At 36.0% G+C, this 17011-nt stretch overlaps 1 long non-coding RNA gene across 1 annotated transcript; it reads left to right on the top strand.

Moving 5' to 3' along the window:
- The first annotated feature begins 4184 nt into the window (after nt 1-4184).
- Nucleotides 4185-6822, top strand: LOC146750348 (uncharacterized). The gene is made up of 2 exons (XR_014929454.1): nt 4185-4515; nt 6688-6822. It is a non-coding gene; the product is annotated as an uncharacterized LOC146750348 (long non-coding RNA).
- The last annotated feature ends 10189 nt before the right edge of the window (nt 6823-17011 follow it).

Raw genomic sequence — 17011 nt, 5'->3', positions numbered from 1 at the left:
ACAATTAAAATACACCCATTTGACCCAGTACACACAATTAAAATACACCCATTTGTCTCAGAACACACATTAAAATACACCCATTTGACCCAGTACACACAATTAAAATAAACCCATTTGACCCAGTACACACAGTTAAAATACACCCATTTGACCCAGTACACACAATTAAAATACACCCATTTGACCCAGTACACACGATTTAAATACACCCATTTGACCCAGTACACACAATTAAAATACACCAATTTGACCCAGTACACACGATTTAAATACACCAATTTGACTCAGTACACTCAATTAAAATACAACCATTTGACCCAGTACACTCAATTAAAATACACCCATTTGACCCAGTACACACAATTAAAATACACCCATTTGTCTCAGAACACACATTAAAATACACCCATTTGACCCAGTACACACATTAAAATACACCCATTTGACCCAGTACACACAATTAAAATACACCAATTTGACCCAGTACACACAATTAAAATACACCCATTTGACCCAGTACACTCAATTTAAATACACCCATTTGACCCAGTACACACGATTTAAATACACCAATTTGACCCAGTACACACAATTAAAATACACCCATTTGACCCAGTACACACAATTAAAATACACCCATTTGACCCAGTACACACGATTTAAATACACAAATTTGACCCAGTACACACAATTAAAATACACCCATTTGACCCAGTACACACAATTAAAATACACCCATTTGACCCAGTACACACAATTAAAATACACCCATTTGTCTCAGAACACACATTAAAATACACCCATTTGACCCAGTACACACAATTAAAATAAACCCATTTGACCCAGTACACTCAATTAAAATACACCCATTTGACCCAGTACACACAATTAAAATACACCCATTTGTCTCAGAACACACATTAAAATACACCCATTTGACCCAGTACACACATTAAAATACACCCATTTGACCCAGTACACACAATTAAAATACACCAATTTGACCCAGTACACACAATTAAAATACACCCATTTGACCCAGTACACTCAATTTAAATACACCCATTTGACCCAGTACACACGATTTAAATACACCAATTTGACCCAGTACACACAATTAAAATACACCAATTTGACCCAGTACACACAATTAAAATACAACCATTTGACCCAGTACACTCAATTAAAATACACCCATTTGACCCAGTACACAAAATTAAAATACACCCATTTGACCCAGTACACACAGTTAAAATACACCCATTTGACCCAGTACACACAATTAAAATACACCCATTTGACCCAGTACACACAGTTAAAATACACCAATTTGACTCAGTACATACAATTAAAATACAACCATTTGACCTTGAACATACAATTAAAATACACCCAGTTGTCTCCGAAAACACAATTGAAATATATTTTCAATCGACCTAGAACACACGATAAAAATACACCCATTTGACCCAGTACACACAATTAAAATACACCGATTTGACCCAGTACACATAATTAAAATACACTCATTTGACCCAGTACACACAATTAAAATACACCGATTTGACCCAGTACACATAATTAAAATACACTCATTTGACCCAGTACACACAGTTAAAATACACCCATTTGACCCAGTACACACAGTTAAAATACACCAATTTGACCCAGTACACACAATTAAAATACACCAATTTGACCCAGTACACACAATTAAAATACACCCATTTGACCCAGTACACACAATTAAAATACACCGATTTGACCCAGTACACATAATTAAAATACACTCATTTGACCCAGTACACACAGTTAAAATACACCCATTTGACCCAGTACACACAGTTAAAATACACCAATTTGACCCAGTACACACAATTAAAATACAACCATTTGACCCAGTACACACAATTAAAATACACAAATTTGACCCAGTACACTCAATTAAAATACACCGATTTGACCCAGTACACACAATTAAAATACACCGATTTGACCCAGTACACACAATTTAAATACACCCATTTGACCCAGTACACACAATTAAAATACACCGATTTGACCCAGTACACACAATTAAAATACACCCATTTGACCCAGTACACACAGTTAAAATACACCAATTTGACTCAGTACATACAATTAAAATACAACCATTTGACCTTGAACATACAATTAAAATACACCCAGTTGTCTCCGAAAACACAATTGAAATATATTTTCAATCGACCTAGAACACACGATAAAAATACACCCATTTGACCCAGTACACACAATTAAAATACACCGATTTGACCCAGGACACATAATTAAAATACACTCATTTGACCCAGTACACACAATTAAAATACACCGATTTGACCCAGTACACATAATTAAAATACACTCATTTGACCCAGTACACACAGTTAAAATACACCCATTTGACCCAGTACACACAATTAAAATACACCCATTTGACCCAGTACACACAATTAAAATACACCGATTTGACCCAGTACACATAATTAAAATACACTCATTTGACCCAGTACACACAATTAAAATACACCGATTTGACCCAGTACACATAATTAAAATACACTCATTTGACCCAGTACACACAGTTAAAATACACCCATTTGACCCAGTACACACAATTTAAATACACCCATTTGACCCAGTACACACAATTAAAATACACCCATTTGACCAAGTACACACAATTAAATACACCCATTTGACCCAGAACACACAATACACTCACGGACATAATATATGCATGTATCCCACAGACTTCATGTGAAAAAAATAAATTGTTTATTGTTCTTGAACCAAATTACTGCCGTAATGACGTTACTATGGACACCACACACCCCTATATGACATACTTTTTTCTTTATATTTCAAATAAAATTATGACTTTGAATGTAAAGTTTGCAGGCAATAGGCGTATTAACATTGGATCATTGTTTCTTTTGATAATTTCGGGATATGAATACAAATGTTGATATTATTAATACTCGTACCGAGTCACGATTGTTCGGTTCTTCTTGTAACTATTTTGATAACAAATACGTACCATTTTTGAAAAAAAAAGAATTGATTCATACGTCCAAAAATTATATACACAGATTCGAATGTAATATTAACAGGCCAAAGGACTGAACAGAACCTGAGTAGAACATTACCACGAAAGCTTAGAAAGCATTAATATGAAAGCGAAATATAGCAGAAAATAAATTACGAAAACACTGATATCATCACTCGAAGACTGAAAACAAAAAAGCGACTGGGAATCCCTCATATAGCGGATGTATCTTTAGACATGACCCTAAGCCGAAACGGCTTGGACATAAGCAGAAGTATCACAAAATGAAAACATTACAATACATGCCAAGAGAGGTACAAGTTAATACTAGTATTACAGTCTATGTCTCACAATAAATTACGAAAAGAAAATGTACACGAGACATGCAAAAGATGAATCCGAGCATCGAAATACAGCATACTCACAGATAGAAACGTACGAGTGTTTATAAAGTCGTATTTATGCCAGCTTTTAGAGTTCACATGTTTACATATTCGCGTATGCGTGGTATATTTTCTTTGTTACATACTCGTATGTCCAACTGTTATAGTAGAACATTCCCTTTTTGCAGTTTCACATGGAAACCATGACACATTCTGCTAGCTATATTTGTATTGCTAATTGTTTTAAATTAATGTTTTAATCGCCATTAATCACTGGCAAACGTGCCTAAGTAATCGTGACAATACAGTACAGTATAGCGAACCATTAGAACAGTGGTATATTGGGGACATTCTTATTCACATTGATGTAATGTTGTACAGATGAGGTCACTTTGTCGCTAAAACATAAAGTCGCCTAAATATACTAACTAGTTGATTAGAAGTTGTTAGTGTTCAATGTGCGTGCATTTAGATAAGCATAAAGGATTACACCAAATGTGAACAAGTGTAGTACGCGTTTCACATATGTGGTAGCCTTGCTGTAATAATAACATATGTTTCTAGTGGACAGACCCTTTGCATACAACGTCACAATATGTTTCCACATTGTTTAAAAGGTACTAATATGGATATATCCAGACAAAGGCCAATAGGGTAATTTCTAGACGCAATGATCCCGGGACCCGCCGTAGGCGGCAGTATTTCCATTCGAGGTCAATTTTGGATCACCGGGTCATTCCTAAACGCGTAATTAGGACTGAGTCGAGAATCAATTTTGGGTGCCAGAAATCATCCAAAAGACGTTTATTTGGGTATAATTTGCGCTGTCAAGACAAAGTTCAGGCTAATAAAATAAGATTGACGACGTTTTCCCATGAGAAAAAAGTGAATTATTTGTTGAAAAAGGCGGAGAAAAATTGATACGCAGAAATCGTGACGTTGACTCTACGCATACAATGCAGCGTCATGGAAATTGTCGACAGTACACGTACACGCATCTTTCGATGACGTGTTTATTTTACCAGCCAGCCCAGGACGCCGTACAGACATTGTACTAAGGTAAGAGCCTTTGCCCTTTTCCACAAATTTTAATATATTCTTAACAATTGCTTTACCTCTAAAACTCTGCACACCATGCTATGATCATTCAGTGTTTTGTACTAAACGACTCATCGCTTAGCAAAGCCAATTTTCAGGATTTATTGGCACATGATGTCATGAATCAGAGAAACTAATGACCAAAAATAAATATTGCATCGTATATAAATGATGACAGCGATTTACTAGGCCTATGGCCTGTGAACTCATATGATGTGTGTGCACGGTGCGACTAGTAACAATTACCACGGCCACAGTTGTCGCGATGCGTCTCAATAAAATAGCATCTAAAACCAATTAAGACCGATATGTGTAAATACTTGTACATTAATAGTCTTGTCTATGCAACCAGCAATAATAAAATGCAAGAATGGCATTGGCAAAATGATGACCTCGGATGTAGCCATGTCTAGGGGCATGGATATGATTTATAGTCTTTGCCCATTAATGTAATGTTATAATGTATATGAAGTATGTGATCATGATTAATCTTCATGATCATTTGTGACCACACCATTGATTATTCGGCATAGGCTACCACACACTATAATATTGAGCAGAAAGTCATGCAAGAAATTGCATTTGATTCACCACATTGGCATGGCTGGCTGTATTCATTCTTACTTTTTCATGATCATTGTTTGGCTCACTACAAGTTTCTTGTGATTTAGACGTATTTTTGTCACATGCAAGAAACAGCAAGAGCTGCAATGTGTACATCAGGAGGCTTTTATCATGCTTGTGATGTTGCTACTGTAGGTAAATGGCCACAGCAGGAATGTACATAACTGTCATTTATTAGGCAGAAACTGATAGGGGCCAATTCCTTGTGCTCACTACATACACATGTACATCAGTGAAGGTTTTTCTGTTGCCAGCTGTCATTTTTGAAATGGTGCCACCGATCAACAGTTCATGCCACTCACCTCAACCTTAAACAATGACATGTGTTGTCATTTGTTATTAATTCTATTTTTATGGAAATGAGTTACCTTTTTCTAAAATAAACAAAATTTGATAGTAATATCATCATGTAAAAAAAATTGTTTAAAATGATTGTATTTGATATAGAATGAACATGTTGGGGAAAAAATAAATCTAAAATAATAAAATCCCTGCCTAACTACCCAATAGTTTTTACTCTAATAATACTGGAAACACCAAATTTGTTTTTCATTGGCCTCATAATGGTTTGAGATCTTTTTAACATGATCCACATAAATAATGAGGGATGAACTGGGATTCTGTACAAACAGGTCCATGCATTTACATTCTATGTTTCTGGTTTGATGTTGACTCATTTACAGCCTTGTCATTGGTGATACAAGAAGTTTACTCCTTATAGCATGTGTGTGGGCTGTCTTATGAAAACCAACAATGCTGTTTTTGCACATAGTCAATTCACTCCGGTTATATGTCAGATGACACATTACCATTGCCATGCGATAAATTCATTACTTTTACCGGTTCTATCAGTCTGATGGAATTGATATCATCATTGATAACTCTATGAAGTACAATTACATTCCATATAGTCTCTTTGCACCTACTTTATTTCTTGTTCATTCTGAATGGACAGTTGGATGAACATACAATAGCCTAAAAGTTAGGGGGTATATTTGTACAACACCCTGTAACTTTGCATGATATGGGTCTATAATACTGTCTTGTACACAGTTAACTACTGGTTTTGTATAGTTTATTGTTGCTGCACATATATTTGTTGAAAAAACAAGATATAGTATTTTCGGTAATATGACTACTACCAAATTGGTCGGTGGTGATACCTATCATTTGGGTCTTCCATCGACACTTATCTGCTTTTGCACCATGAGTCGTTCCATGCACATCATACCAGATTTAATCATGACACTCCGTTTACAACACTAATTTACCTCATTATAATGTGCATAACCTGTGTTTTCATTGAGAGGATGCTTGAATGCACGGTAGTGCTTTCAGCATCCTCTCACTAGTTATTTACAATGTGCCTCAAGATTTAATTTATGGAAAGTCCAATCATATCCAAAGCATTTCAACAATGTTCTTCCTATTGAACATTCCTCAACACCTTACTCAAATCATTCATTACAATATATAATCCTTACCACTTGTTTTTTTATTTTCTTCCAGGCGAGATAATTCAACCATCACCTGTATCTCCTATTGGTTCAACTTTTTACTTTATTCTTACTCGAATTTTTTTGTAAACTTGTTGTATATTGATGGTTAAGATAAAAAATAAAAACTTTATTTTTTCCTTGTTCATTACAGACGTTTATTCTATTCACACTATTTTTACATGGTTGTCTTCCAACTAGTCATGCTGAGTGATGTCTAATAGCAGCTGGCCAAATTACAATCGAGTGGTGGGTGGGTCACAGTCAAGTACAAATAAGCCATTCACTGCCAAAGAACAAATATAATCATTCTTTCTGATCAAGTACTTTAACCCTCTTGATTCAAATGACATAACCAAAAGACTTAAGACATCACCTACTTCCTATAACACACAACACCATATTCACATAATTGTTCATACTTGTATACATTGTCACAGCAAAATCAATTAAATAAATTTACCAACAGCTCCAGCAAATCATCTGCCCATATTAACTATAGCCTCTTTTGTAATCCCTCTAATACTTATATTTTGTGTTTCAATTACATAATGTTAGTCCAAAAATGTCAGCTTCTATTATTTGAACACAATCCTATTATCAAGGTCACGTTTGTATTGCGCTGGTCCCGCTAACTCTGGGTAATGGTACATACCAATAAAATCTAGAAAAAAGGTCAATGTGGCTGCCGATTTAAGACAATAGCCAGTATTGCATCCGATATCTAGACAAGGGCCAATATGGCCGCCAACGTTTATGCAACGATCAATATAGTTGCCAACATCCAGGCAACGGTAAATATGGCTGCTTATATCTAGGCAACAATCAATATGGCTATCAACATAGAGGCAACGATCAATATGGCTGCCAACATATAGGCAACGATCAATATGGTTGCCAATATCTTGGCAACGATCAATATGGTTGCCAATATCTAGGCAACGATCAATATGGCTGCCAACATATAGGCAACGATCAATATGGTTGCCAATATCTAGGCAACGATCAATATGGCTGCCAATATCTAGGCAACAATCAATATGGCTACCAACATATAGGCAACGATCAATATGGCTGCCAACATATAGGCAACGATCAATATGGTTGCCAATATCTTGGCAACGATCAATATGGTTGCCAATATCTTGGCAACGATCAATATGGCTGCCAACATATAGGCAACGATCAATATGAATGCCAGCATATAGGCAACGATCAATATGGCTGCCAACATATAGGCAACGATCAATATGGCTGCCAATATCTAGGCAACGATCAATATGGTTGCCAATATCTTGGCAACGATCAATATGGCTGCCAACATATAGGCAACGATCAATATGAATGCCAGCATATAGGCAACGATCAATATGGCTGCCAACATATAGGCAAGGATCAATATGGCTGCCAATATCTAGGCAATGATCAATATGGCTGCCAATATCTGGGCAACGATCAATATGGCTACCAACATATAGGCAACGATCAATATGGCTACCAACATATAGGCAACGATCATATGGTTGCCAACGTAGAGGCAATGATCAGCATGGCTGCTAACATATAGGCAACAATCATTATGGCTGCCAACATATAGGCAAGGATCAATATGGCTACCAACATAGAGGCAACAATCAATATGGCTGCCAATATCTAGGCAACGATCAATATGGCTGCCAATATCTAGGCAACGATCAATATGGCTGCCAATATCCAGGCAACGATCAATATGGCTGCCAATATATAGGCAACAATCATATGGTTGCCAACGTAGAGGCAATGATCAATATGGCTGCCAATATCTAGGCAACAATCAATATGGCTGCCAACATAGAGGCAACAATCATTATGGCTGCCAATATCTAGGCAACAATCAATATGGCTGCCAACATATAGGCAACAATCAATATGGCTGCCAACATAGAGGCAACAATCAATATGGCTGCCAACATATAGGCAACGATCAATATGGCTGCCAATATCTAGGCAACGATCAATATGGCTGCCAACATATAGGCAACGATCATATGGTTGCCAACGTAGAGGCAATGATCAATATGGCTGCCAATATCTAGGCAACGATCAATATGGCTGCCAACATAGAGGCAACGATCAATATGGCTGCCAATATCTAGGCAACGATCAATATGGCTGCCAACATAGAGGCAACGATCATTATGGCTGCCAATATCTAGGCAATGAAGAATATGGCTGCCAATATCTAGGCAACGATCAATATGGCTGCCAACATATAGGCAACGATCAATATGAATGCCAGCATATAGGCAACGATCAATATGGCTGCCAACATACAGGCAACTATCAATATGGCTGCCAACATATAGGCAATGATCAATATGGTTGCCAACATATAGGCAACGATCAATATGGTTGCCAACATTAGGCAACGATCAGTATGGCTGTCAATATTTTAGACAACTGTCAATATGGTTGTCAACATATAGGCAACGATCAATATGGCGGTATGGTCGCTGGTCAGTCAGTTTGCAGAGTGACATCACCAGCATATGGAGGTATGGTCGCTGGTCAGTCAGTCTGCAGAGTGACATCACCAGCATACGAATGTATGGTCGCTAGTCAGTCAGTATAGAGAGTGGCTCACATACGTGTGCTGTTACATTCACTGAGATACGTGCAGCTCATCGTCCGAATCGCACGGTTTCGCTAAAGCCGGCCATTCATAACCGGCCCACAAACCCGTGCGTGATCGTGTTAGAAAAAGCTGTATTTCACCGCAGTTAAATTGAGACTTTTTATTGAGCGCGTTAGGGAGCTGGCATCGCCAATCAGCGTTACTTATCATAAATGTGAACATCTGGGGTAATCACAGAATAAAACAATGGCGGCGTGTAGGCTTTGCGCAATCTCTCTGGCAGAGTTTTATTTCTGTTAATATATCTCTGCCACTACGCGATCTTATGCTTGTCGTTGATTGGTCGATGCGTCACAGTTGCACTTCATACGCCCAACGAAACATTGCCAAGCAGGCGATTTTCGAACTCGACGAAAACGTACGCGTTGTTTGTAGATTCTGGCTGTTTTCAAAGTGAGAAACTAATTTTTTTTAACTTTCGATGATCTAACCGCAAGGAGCTATGGGAAGGAAAATGAGCTTTGCGCTGATTCACTGAGAGTCAACAACAGAAGGTCTATACTCCTTCACACGTTTCTAAGAAAAAATTATTCCAGCGTAGGAAATTGTTTGTGGGTAAGTGAATGCAGACTGGAATGTCTAAATATTTGTGCAAACCGTTTTTTAGTAAACTGACAAAACTGTCGAAACTGATAACATATTGACTTGCTCGATCCGGTTTCGTTGCAACAAACACATCAATTCCCTCAGATACAGCACTAAGCGCTTTTCCCTTATGGTCAGTAAACTCGTTCACAGAGCATAAATCTAGCAACACGTTGATTTCTATTTTCTAAAATTTTACTAAGAAATATATCGTTTTTATAATAAGTTCTGATTGGGTAATGCAAATGAGCACAAGTGCATCTTATAATGGTCAGAGGGCGTGTGACATAAAGTAAATCGGCTGAATAAATGGTTCTTGGCTGGCAAAGATGCGTGCAGCTATTCCATATTGTGTTTTTATACAACAAACGAAGAAAACTGTCGTTACCGCAAAGACTTAATACCCACTTCTTTCAATTGAAATACCGGTATGGTCACCTCGCATGATACCAACCATTAGCATGTTATAACGCAAATAATGCTGCCCATTGGACTGAATGATTGAATCGCGTAATTTATTAGTGTACACGTTTACACGGGATAACAGTAACAGAAACTGGCGGAGTGCAACACTATTTGCACAATTTGTAATTGAAATGACTGCCTTATGTCCTTGAAATATATGACAAACTACTAGTATCTACTAATAGAGGCGGGGTGATGCCATATTTACGTAATTTGTAATTAGGAATATTGCATTATATTCTTAAAACATGACACAACTATATAAATAAGGCGACGATGCTATATTAATATTTGTCCTATTTGAAATTGAAATGACTGCCGTATGTTTTTCAAAACTATATTAAAACAGGACAAGCTGATACATTGTGAATACGCGCACATAATGTAAAGTTGAATTTTACATTAATTAACCAATACGGCCTGCGCTTGTAAACCTGCGGTCGATGCACAAAGCGATTTTAAATGTATTAGTACATTATTAGTGTTATGAAATACGAGAGCCAGCAAACTGTTACAGCGCCACCACCGTTCGAACTAGAATTTGCAATATTGAATTCACATACATATGCTGCAATTAGATTACAGCCTTTAATTTCTAACAACGTGTTTCAAGGGATGACACGCGCAGATTTAAAATTGTAACAACACATTCCATTTCTGGGTGTGATTTTAGTAAAAATCAACCAGTTTTAAAATGATGAACTGACACAGACAAACAGATACAGGTACTCAGCTGTGTCAACTTTTCAGGACTGCCAATATTAGTGTTGTTGAATTTAGAAATATTTATACACTGCAATGATACTATTCAATGTTTGATTTCAAATACAAAGAAATCACTCTTTTCAAATGTTTTCTTTAAATATCCCAGTGTAAAATACGCTCGTCCATAGAAAGCCAAGAAATCCAAATACTAGTTAATTTGTAACGGATGCGACTTGTAATTTGCGTATCGGGTGTCCTTGGCCTACCGCAAACATAAGACATGACACAATATTAAAATCCTCCTCGCGTGACCAAATTTCTCGAAAGTACGAATTCAAATTATTTCATAGCAATTTTTAGATTATTATATCAGCTATACTCGACGTAGCGAAATAAACCCTTGTTCATATTTAGATATATAGTTTGGCCACAACGTGAATAGAGCAATATATTGTTATTTATATAATGTTGCACGGACTCTTTCTATTCACAGAAAATCTATGTTTACCAGCACAGAATGTCTAAACAAATATTTACATTTTATCACATCTTCGAATAAACTAATGAGGGGATGGATCCTATGGTTCATCCATATATGACTACTATGTTCACAGTATATAACATAGTGACAACATGTGTTAAATTACATAACACAATGTTTCAAATGTCAATTCTACTAGCCTCGTGATCGGAAACTCCCAAACGTGTTACGTGTCTCAATTACAGGCTTCACACAATTGTTGCCACTGAAAATTCTATTTATACTCCATGAGTTATCACACATTAGTAAGTAGTTGCCAAAAATAAATAAATAAATAAAACTCATCTGAATAACCAGACTGTCAACAAGAGAGTATATCCGTTACCTTCACAATCTTCTAGACTATTGTCGACGACAAATGCCGTTAATATGTCCAGGACATTGGTATGCTGCTTTGCCTAAAACATACAGATTAGGGGTGTGGAGTAGTGGGATTCTATTTTAACACCACGTGCGCATACTGATTATCTATTTATAGCACAGTGATATTACACTGTGATCAACAAACAACTAAAATCCGGGATCGACGGTTTGGTTTCACGCAGTCAGTAAAGGTCATGAGGCCTTTCTAGCTCTCGTGGAGAAAACGGCGATTTGTTGATTTCAACCCCATGAACTAATATAGTTAGTGTGACGTCATAAATGGTTACTAATAGCAAAGTCGAGTTTCATTTCGCTGAGGTGTCAATGGTATTGTTGTTTTTTGCGCTTGTAGTATGTCTTCTTAAAGTCCAATTATGTTTTCAGTGTATAATCTATCAACACATCCGATATGCGTATAAAACAATAATTGCCCCTGGTTACGCACTCTGGTTTACCCGCCCTGGTTTACATGTTGACCAGTATTAGATGCATTTAGGCATATTTTAAACACAAAGAGGATGTTTGCATTTAATCCGGTGTTTGTATTCAGAGCTGAGTGAATATAATAGTTTTCTTTGTCAATTTCCCTTTTTATGACTTTACTAGTCAACATCACACAGTCCAATAACGCTCAGCTGTTTAATTTTCCGAATAAATAAATAATTTATTCTTTTCTAGATTCCAGGTATTTCTCGAACGGGTATTTCGACCAAATTCTATGTTATATATACAGTATACTTATATATATGAGTACCATCGTGTGTTGCCACTGTTAATAAATATACAACGTACTTGTTTTGCTTAAAACAAAATGTAGGAAATGTTGTTACATCATCGCGGGGTAGTACCGCACTATTTGTGTGAGACATGCCCACAATGGTCGGCAAAAATGTGAACACATGACTTCACAATGCGTCTGACTGCGGTGTGGCAAAGCGTCACTGGCATGTTGATAACCTCGTCACAGGAGTGCTATTTCAACTCTCGGTGTCAACTCTCATTCTTTTAGGTAAAAACAGAAATAACACATACTTTTTATATATTGTTTAGTCAAGTCAGGCAATTAGATAATTGCATTTCCATGATAAGAATTATCTGGTTTATATTGAATATAATTAATCCCGGGTTATTTGAATAAATTATAATAATTGTCGATAAAATTATGATAATATTTATGTTGATATAACTTATTCAAATCAATACCGTATACTAACAGAAACTGGCTTTAGTCACGTGAGTAGTGCATTACAGTTCTGGGAAAATCTCAAATTAAAAAAAAATCTTGTCATGTTACTATAACAATTTATAAATTACAATTATTGATTTGTTTTGTTTTTATCACAAATTAAATAAACTTTTCAAAAAAAAATGTAAAATTAATGAAAACATGCTGTGAATGTAAGCACAAATATATCATAACAAATATGGTACATCCACGATCGACCGAACATAAAATATGTTATAATATATATATATACATTTCGTCGACTCGTATCTTCTATATTCGACAGCTGTAGCATTAAATATTGTATAACAAGCCAGGTGTTATGTATCATGAGATAAAGATGCTAATTAAGATCGCCTATCACTGTTACGTTACCACAATTACGTACTGAGCCAAAGAAGACAAATTGGCAGCAGTTGATCGTTTACTTGCCTTTACAATTACATGTATGTGAATTTATGTTAAAATTATTCAGGCCGGAGCCGGAAAGGGGGGGGGACGTACGAGCTAAAATGATCATTTTCAATACATATCATTGCTATGTTTTCTAGTTATAATCATAGACCATCATCATAATATCATTGCGTTACAGCGTGCCGTAAGTTAGCGGTATTTTACGGGATATTTTCATCCTACGATATAAGGAAATGCAAATTCCAAATATGGAATGATTACGCGCGTACGCGTCCTCTAATAATAAAAACAAACATGACTGCCACCAGGATTTGACCAGACTCCACATATAGAAGTCCGTTAATTCTGTTCTAAACATTTTGGATTTCGGCATTCCCATAATGTATCCTTGGAAGAAAGAGATGTATAATAATAAGGTTATTACGAGAATACCTCAAAGTATGCACTCAGACAGTACGCCGTCGCATCGAACTCCGCTGCGCGTCGGTCGATACTGCCGCTGTATTGTTTTCGTGCATAATTTGAGGTATCCTCGTAATAACCTCATAGTACTTAGATGTGAGTGTTAAAATACCTTTCATACTTAATACATAAAGTAAAGTATCAATATGGTCTACAATACAAACCGTTACCAGAGTTTTGTTTCAAGATAAACAGACCAATTGGGCGCACCGATCTCAATTACGGTATATCTCTTTTCAATTTCTCCAGCAGGATGGACGATCTGAAAAGATTTTCTGTCCACATATTTCAATAAAAAATAGAATTAAAACACACCAAGTGTTTCTTGAATTCAGAATTGTCTACTATGGAAAGTTGTATATACTAAATAATGTCTTATTTTCAAGTGAGACTGTTTTCTCAAGTCAAGTCTCTTTGTTCTCAGAGATTGATTTAGAACTTTTACACTTCTTTATTTTTATACATTGTTCTAAGACTTTTATGCAGACCACGTCACATCTCAGATGCAACACTCACCAAGCTCCACTGTGCTGAGAATAAACCACAAACGATGGAATCGAACGCATTGAGCTATCTGGAACTCGATGCCGGCTATCATTTTTCGTTTTAGATTTTGAATATTTATAGGGTGATTAATGTGCAGATCTTGCGTATACCTTCCATAATTTTAGTATGTAATTTATATGAGAACAAATTCACGCATTGTATAACAAATGTTAGAAGACTTTTATAGCATAATCCATTCGAAAACAGGAACATTGTTTCCTTTCCTATTCGGAATTCCGTGCAACTGAAGGCGCTCAAAGAATTTCTTCAAAATATATATTCATAGATGGTTTGGGGCGGTGGGTTTTGAGTCGGATGAAGCTTCTACTTGGATTTTATTTAGACATTGTACATTTATTTATTTCAATATTATATTCCAGGAAATGCTTCATAGTCGGCTTCATGTTCAATTATTCTCTTTAAAATACGCTATTATGGTATTCCCAAGATCACGTGATATTGTTTTTTTGTTTTTTCAAATAAACAAATGACAAACACTGCGTGGTGCTTGTTTATATGTCGCCCCTGGTGTTCATATTGTACAATCGTAGCAATGTATTATTACTATCAGTTTCACAGCAACATATTACAGACATAAAATATCCCAAATTATATATAACTCAATTTAAGATTTTATAGTTACAAATTTGTCACTTGTAGCACAGTTCACCAAGAAACATTGTATACATGACTTAGACATAGAAATCATTACTAGAATTATTCACTCAGCTAAAATAGCATCACCTACTCACACGGTGATTCAAGATGTCATAGAAATCAAATGAGGCACGAGTTGAAAATCACGGCATTTCGCCATAAGGATGGAAGATCCTAAAATTAGGACTATGTTTACTTTTACCCACTGCGTTTTTGTATTGCGGTGAAGATTACTAGGAAGATATTTTTCATTTGACGAAAAAAGATGTAATTAAAACATAACTTTCCGTGTCATAAAATAAATAAATATTTTTGTTCACTTATTTTACGCCTTTGTTTTCAGTGCTGCCCTGTATTTTTAATATTGGGATATAAGTTTTATTAAAGTCTGTTACGATCACTCTTATTAGATATAAAGTCGGACCCGAGATAAAATGTTGAGACAAGCTTGATATTTGTTTCTTGAGTTGGACTTTATATCTCAGAAGTACGACTTAAGAACCACCGTTCGAATCACATATAGATATATAGATATATATATTCGGGGGGGGACTCTTGTACTTTCGAATAGTCAACATCCTACTAACGTGACCCACAATACTATATTAGCATAAATAAAATGCTGTCGGATACCAGAATACATAACCAAATAATTTGTAACTTTCTATTTATCCCAGTCAATTTCATTTAATCACGATATGAATTAAAGACATATATATTTACATTGACATATAAATGTCTTAGGAACCGTAACAAGTATTATGAACTCAGCTATAGAAGATACATTAGGCACTGGTTGATTGTTACGGTATATCTCTTTTCAATTTCTCTAGCAGGATAGACAATCTGAAAAGATTGTTTGTCCACATACTTCAACGAAATAATAGAACTAGTTCCAATTATATAATTTAAATTATTTTTCCTTTTCCTTCTGGAGAATAATCAGTACAGGTTTTATTGTATGTGCCCGCAAAGTTCATGTTCAGCCGCGTTTTTTATTGATCGGTTGCAACTTGATGGGTCTGCATAACACATAAAAAGAAATACATATCTTAAATACGAGACTGCATGTCATGACGTAAAATATGTTTTAATATACATATGTATTCCGTCGAAGGGCGTTGAGGGCGTGAGTGGTAGTGCATCGTTTATGTTGGAGCTCCGCATATTTCCTGAATTTTGCCGAATTTGAGACACGATCGGTAGGATCTGACAACGTTTCCGTCTAACGAGGTATATAGTGACACAACATTGAATGTGACAATAACGAATGAAGAAATTATTCAGTCAATACATAAACTTAGAAATGGCAAATCTGCAGGTCCTGACCTTTTAATCGCTGTGTCGATAACATTTTTGAATGTCCTTTTTAACTTAATTTTTAATACTGGTATTTTTCCAGAAGGTTGGTCAAAAGGTATTATTATTCCTATCCACAAGAAAAACAGTCGAAATGATCCCGGTAACTATAGAGCTATATCACTCATGAGTATATTTGGAAAAATCTTCACCAGTATCATTGAAGCACGACTATCAAAATGGGCAAGGATTTTTGATATAATCCCAGAGACACAGGCTGGATTTAGGGAGGGCTATTCAACTATTGATCAAATATTTACATTATATGCCATAATTCAGAAACAGTTAGCCAGGAAAGGGGGGAAATTGTCTTGTCTCTATATAGATTTCCAGAAGGCATT

This window comes from Saccoglossus kowalevskii, chromosome 1 (assembly GCF_978046115.1).
Source record: "Saccoglossus kowalevskii chromosome 1, keSacKowa6.1, whole genome shotgun sequence".
Classification (NCBI taxonomy): Eukaryota; Metazoa; Hemichordata; class Enteropneusta; family Harrimaniidae; genus Saccoglossus; species Saccoglossus kowalevskii.
This window is presented reverse-complemented; position numbering and strand designations above follow the sequence as displayed.